Genomic DNA, 7,126 nt, shown 5'->3' on the forward strand with positions numbered 1-7,126 from the left:
CCATAGATACTGCCAGACCTACTAAGAATTTTCGGGACTTGACGTCTGAATTATTGAAGGCTTCTGAGTCAGGCTTTTCAAATAGCCTTTACTCGCAGCATTAGTTACAATCCTCTTATGTTGCTGTGATGAGCCAATAGAATATTAAAAAGGCCTGTTTGTAATGTTAATTATTGAAAGTTAAATGTGTCACCTTGAACAGGTTCTTCGATTCTTGATTGCATTCAATATTCAGACCACCAGGTGGCTCTGCAGCAACACGTGAACAAGGAGGATACAGTGTGAAGAGAAACGACTTTGGAATATTTGTTATTCATTCTTCCTGACACTACTAATTTTGATCATACTTCAGTGGACAGACCACTAGCTGCACTCACCCCACCCACAGCAATAACTGCAATGAAGGTTATACGTGTCGCTGACGGCATCTCCTTTCCTTTGACCTTTGACCCACGTCATCCTGGTCCACTCTGGCTGACTAATGGGAGGATAGTGGGAGGGTGTGCTGACTATGTGTCATCTTCACTGAGATAGATTTTTGCAGGGCCTGAGGCCTGCTCTCCATTCCCCCCACTGCTGAGATTCTGTACCATCTGAAGGAGACCCTGTCTCCCTGAAATTCCCATTCCATGAAAATGTTTTAGTTTCTAGGGGGAGAGGGGGTTAAGTAGATCCACTGCATTGCCATCCACTGAGGAGATTTTTGTATCCTGGGGGAGATTGAAACTCCTCTTGTCGCTTTGCTGCCATAGCCTTGATGTAATTCTTTTGCTCCTCCCCGTTATACTTCGGTTCCAGTTCCATTTCTTCCTAATCACTTTACCATCTTCTTTGTCCCTTCCCTATCCCTGTTCACCTTTTCCAACTTTCCACCTTTCCCTTATCACCAACCCCCCTTCATTTTTCTCTCCCAGTCTAGGATCAGAGGATGTGATCTCAAAATGAGGCACGGCACGGTGGCACAGTGGTTAGCACTGCTGCCTCACAGCGCCAGAGACCCGGGTTCAATTCCCGCCTCAGGCGACTGACTGTGTGGAGTTTGCACGTTCTCCCCGTGTCTGCGTGGGTTTCCTCTGGGTGCTCCGGTTTCCTCCCACAGTCCAAAGGTGTGCAGGTCAGGTGAATTGGCCATGCTAAATTGCCCGTAGTGTTAGGTAAGGGGTAAATGTAGGGATATGGGTGGGTTGCGCTTCGGCAGGGCGGTGTGGACTTGTTGGGCCGAAGGGCCTGTTTCCACACTGTAAGTAATCTAATCTAATCATCACACGTCTATAGAGTCATAGAATAATAGAGACATACAGTATGGAAACAGACCCTTCAGTCGAACTCACCCAGGCCAACCAGATATCTTAACTTAATCCAATTCCATTTGCCAGCATTTGACCACATTGCTCCAAACCCTTCTTATTCATATACCCATCCAGATGCCTTTTAAATGTTTTAATTATACCAGCCTCTACCACCTCCTTTGACAGCTCATTCCATACATGCGCCACCTTCTGTTTGAAAAGGTTGCCCTTTTGGTCACTTTTAAATCTTTCACCTTTCGCCTTAAACCTATGCCCTCTAGTTTGGACTCCCCTACCCGAGGGAAAAGACCTTGTCTATTTACCCTATCCATACCCCTCATGATTTTATAGACCTCTATAAGGTCACCCCTCAGCCTCTGATGCTCCAGGGAAAACAGCCCCAGCCTGTTCAGCCTCTCCCTGTAGCTCAAACCCTCCAATCTTAGCAACATCCTTGTAAATCTTTTCTGAACCCTTTCAAGTTTAACAACATCTTTCTTATAGCAAGGAGACCAGAAATGCACACAGTATTCTAAAAGTGACCTAACCAATGTCCTGTACAGTCCCAACTCCTACACTCAATGCACTGACCAATGAAGGCAAGTGTACCAAATGTCTTCTTCACTATCTTGTCTACCTGTGACTTCACAAGGAAGAGATTCTTCTCTCACAGTGTAGTGAATTCTTTACTGCAGAGAGCTGTTGAGACTGGTTGTTAAATATGTTCAAGGCTGAGGGACAGATTTTTAAATTTGTAAGAGAATCGAGGGTTACAGGGAAAAGTAGATTTGTGGATTATCAGATCAGCCATGATGTCATTGACTGGCAGGTCAGACTTGATGGACTGACTCGCCTATTTCTGGTCCTACATCTTATGGTGCCCCCTCATCGTTTCACCTTGACACAGGCTCAACCGCTTTCCCCCTTGTCTTTCTACCCCTCTGCCTCAACCCCTCCATTTCATCCCTTGTTTGACCACCCCCGCACAATGTTTTTCCTCTCTCCCTTGTTCCTTACCTAACTTTAACCCAACTTTCCCTAACCTCAATGTGACCTCGATGATGCAGTTGGATTTCCCTCCCAATGGGAGTGATGTACAGGTAATGAAAGGATGTATTTATGAAGAATGGGCATTTGTTATCTTTTTGTCTGATAGTCTTAACAACCACTTTAAATCTTATGTTGTGTCATCACTCCTAATTATTTGCTCTTTTACTTTTTAATAAACCTGTTTGACAGTTTAAGTCTTGTTGCGTTTCAAAGTCAAGGAGGATTAGCTGAGGGTATGTAGTAAAACCAGTCAAACAAAATAGAGCAAGGTGGGTTTTGCTTTTTCACAATTTTTCTGATATAATTGAGCAAGTGAAAGAATTCTCCACTATGTAGCGAGTGAGGGTCCATCTGTAGGAATTGCTGAATACAAACAAACATCTAAGAGAAATAATTAAAACTCAAACAAAACCTCAGCAATCTTTTAAAATAATTCCTTATTTGTTTGTAGCATATCAAAGTCTATACCACATTTGGTACAAGCCTATCAAGTAAGATTCTCTTTAGGTTAACATAGAGGTTCAGTCGGCAGTTAGGAAGGAAAATACAATGTTAGCATTCATTTCAAGTGGGCTAGAATACAAGACCAGAGATGTACTGCTGAAGCTGTATAATGGTCTGGTTAGACTGCATTTGGAAATTTGTGACCAGTTTTGGGAGGATGTTCATAAGAATGATCCCAGGATGCAGGGCTTGTCAAATGAGGAGTGCCTGAGCACTCTGGGTCTGTACTCAGTAGAACTTAGAAGAATGAGGGGGATCTGTTTGAAACTTACAGAATAATGAGAGGCTGGGTAGAGTGGAAATGGAGAAGATGTTTCCATTGTAGGGTAGACTAAGACCTGAGGGCACAGCCTCAGAGCGATGGAACAACCCTTTAGAATTGAGATGAGGAGGAATTTCTTCAGCCAGACGGTGGCTAAGCTGTAGAACACATTTTTGCAGAAGGCTGTGGCGAACATTGAGTGTCTTTGAGACAGAGATAAATAGGTACTTGATTGGCAAGGGAACCAAGGGTAACTGGAGGGAGGCAGGGAGAATGGGGTTGAGAAACATATCTGCCATGATTATAGGAGAGCAGTCTTGATGGCTCCGATGTCATCTGGTTACATTGTCTTAATATAACTGGTCAAAGATGGCAGCAATATCTTGTGCCTTTCCCCAGTCTAAGGTAAAGCTATTCTGGTTATAAATTGGTCATCAAGATCACTTGATGACAGGGACAGCAATTATATAACAACAATTTGTTGGGACCTCGGCTTCCAGACCAAAAATTTGAAGAATGCATTTGTACCTGATTTGACTAACACTAGATAAGAGGAAATCAGGGAGCAAGTCTGACTTTAGGAGGACACAATCCACCATTCTTTAACATGCTGAGTCCCCAGCACATTGAGACAGCCTCTTGGAGATCACGTTAAACCATAAGACTCAGTTGCCACCAAAGTTGATAGGTTGTTAAGAAGCCATATGTTGACTTTAATTAGCAGCTCATTCCATACATGCGCCACCTTCTGTTTGAAAAGGTTGCCCTTTTAGTCACTTTTAAATCTTTCACCTTTCACCTTAAACCTATGCCCTCTAGTTTGGAGCGGGTGTAGAGGAGATTTACTAGGATGCTACCTGGACTGGAGAGCACGTCTTATGGAGAAAGGTGGAGGGAGCTAGGGCTTTTCACATCGGAGCAAAGAAGGATAGAGGTGTACAAAAAGATGAGAGGCATAAATAGAATGGATAGCCAGAGGCAGAAATGGCTATCACGAGGGGCATAATTTTAAGGTGATTGGAGAAAGGTTTAGGGGAGATGTCAAAGGTAGGTTCTTTACGCAGAGAGTGGTGGGTGCATGGAATGCATTGCAAACAGTGGTAGTGGAGTCAGATACATTAGGGACATTTAAGCGACTCTTGGATAGGCATATGGATGACAGTAAAATGAAGGGTATGTACATTAGTGTGATCTCAGAGTAGGATATCAGGCTAGTACAACATTGAGGACCAAAGGGCCTGTACTGTGCTGTACTATGTATAGGAGCAGAATTAGGCTATTTGGCCCATTCAGTTGCTCCGCCATGGCTGATGTGTTTCTCAACCCCAATCTCCTGCCCCGTAAACCTCGATCTCTTACCAATCAAGAACCTATCTATTTCTGTCTTGAAGCCACTCAATGACTTGGTCTCCACAGCCTTTTGCAGTAATGAATTCCACAGATCCTTCACCCCTGGCCGAAGAAATTCCGCCTCATCTGAATTCTAGAGGCTTGACCATTTACACAGAAGCTGTGCCCTTGGGTCCTAAAAAGTGGAGAGACTTCCACAAGACTTTCCTGCTTATGGAAATATGTTTCATGGGTTCCCTCTCCTAACCCGAGGGTGTTTGTTTTCCTGCCTGAGCACCGAAAATGACCAGGATTCACACTTTTAGTTGTTCTAATTTAGCAATGAAACAAAAGGCAGCATTGTTGGCATTATCTTGGCAGTAGTGTAATAACAATGGAGAAAATGAGATTAGATTAGATTCCCTACAGTATGAAAACAGGCCATTTGACCCAACAAGTCCACACTGACCCTCCGAAGGGTAACCCACACAGACCCATTCCCCTACCCTATATTTACCCCTGAGTTATGCACCGAACACTGTGGACAATTTAGCCGGGCCAATTTACCTAACCTGCACATCTTTGGATTGTGGGAGGAAAGCGGAGCACCTGGAGGAAACCCACGCAGACACGGGGAGAATGTGCAAAGTCCACACAGACAGTCACCAGAGGTGGGAATCGAACCTGGGACCCTGTCACTGTGAGGCAGCAGTGTGAACCACTGAGAAATGATATGTTTTGCTCAGACAGTGTGGTACTTTCTTAACTATTCACTTTTAATTTAAAAGTATTCACTGTTCAAGGTACTATGATGAAGAAATCATCAACAAATCTGGTTAAAAAGTTTGGGTGGTGTGGGGGAAATGAATTATGTTAAGAACTTGCTACAATGGAACAATGCGCCTGGTCGTTGTTTAAAAAAAAGCCTTTCTCCCCTTTATTGGGGAGGGTGCAGTTTTAATAGAAAAGGGCTGACAGGGGCTGGGGGCCTATGGAGGTAACCCTCTTTATGTTCACTTATCCCGTCAAAGGATCTTCAATCCTTTTAATGTGTGGAAATATGTCAAAATTCTTGAAGACTGAGCAGTTTTCATGGGTTTTTAATCTCATCCCAATTTCCTGCTGGGCGCCTGCAGATTCCTGGAGATAATCTCAACACCTCGGCTTGAACCCTCAGGCTTGTCATTTACCGGCAAATGCTAATCTGTTCTGCTGTAGCTTGCTAGAGCAAACACTATTAGAATAAATGTCAGCTTTGTCTCCCCTTGCACTGAATTACCTGTAGCATGTTGAGAAAACATAAGTGGCATTCTTGCTAAAAAAAAAAGGAGGCTTGACAGAAATGTGGTTAAACTATTCGTCCTGAGCCCTGTGCGTGAAGGCGGTCTTAGAAAGGAGCTAAAAAAAATCTAATTTACAAACATTTCCGTGGGGACTAAATATACTACGAACTTACTGCCTGCAGTTTGTACTGGTTTAATCATTGAATCAGGCCGTGGGTTTGATGGGAAAGATCCTGATGCTGCTGTTGCCTGAAAGCTCACTGGAAACGTCAGCGAGAAACTTGCATTCTGTTGCCTTCAGCTTCACTTCCCATCGACGTGCGGCACCGCGGCAACCTCATTGAAGTGAAGGCACGGTGTTGGTTTTGACACGCAGGCTGACCACACCCACCTCCATTTCTCACCCACTCTCTCGACTCGTTTTGCCTGAATTATCAGGGCGTCTGCTACATGTCCAGCACCAGAGCACAGGGGTTTCCTTCAGCTATATCACAGAACAGTGCAGTAAGAGGGCATTTGGCTCATTGAGTCCACACTGACCCTCCGAAGAGCATACCAACCAGATCTAGAACGCAACTTATCCCTGTAACTCTGCGTTTCCACTGGCTAATCCACCTAACCTGCACAGCCCTGGGTAAAATCATGAGGGGCATAGATACTGTGAATTTGGGTGCTTTTCTCCCCCCTAGGGTGGGGATTTCAATATTAGAAGGTGTATTTTTAAGGTGAGAGGAGAAAGATTTTAAAAAAGACATTAGGGGCAACTATTTTATCCAGAGGTTGATTCATGAGTGGAATGAATTGCCAGAGGAAATGGTGGATGTGGGTACAGTTACAATGTTTAAAGGACGTTTAGATAAGTACATGTATAAGATATGTTTGCACCAAGTTTAGTTTGGGAACATGTTCGGCGTGGATGGTTGGACAGAAGGATCTGTTTCCATGTTGTATGACTCTTGGGCAGTTTAGCATGGCCAACTCCGCTGACCTGTATGTCTGGGAAAACTGAGCAATTACTTCTTGTTCCCACTCCACAATCCATTCCCTAGCTACTAACTCTATTTGTCACTGTGCTGAGAGTACATTACACTGTTCACAACCTGGTTAGCACTTTTAATCCCTCTTTTGAGCTTCTGACCACATACTTGCACATCACCGAGAGGGTCCATTTCCATCTCCTCTGTAATATGACCCAATTTCACCCCTTTCTCTGTTTATCTGAGGGGGGGGGCAGATAGAGTAGGAGTGAATGCAGGATAGGGGGTCTACTGAGAGGAAGGGAGTGAGGACTGGGGAGGGATTGAGAATGCAAGGCGTGAGTGAGAGGTTAGTGAAGATGGGGAAGAGAGGGATGAAATGGGAATGGGGGTGTGAAAATTGGGGGAATGGGGATGGGGGAGAGAGGATGG

Source organism: Chiloscyllium plagiosum, chromosome 1, assembly GCF_004010195.1.
Source record: "Chiloscyllium plagiosum isolate BGI_BamShark_2017 chromosome 1, ASM401019v2, whole genome shotgun sequence".
Classification (NCBI taxonomy): Eukaryota; Metazoa; Chordata; class Chondrichthyes; order Orectolobiformes; family Hemiscylliidae; genus Chiloscyllium; species Chiloscyllium plagiosum.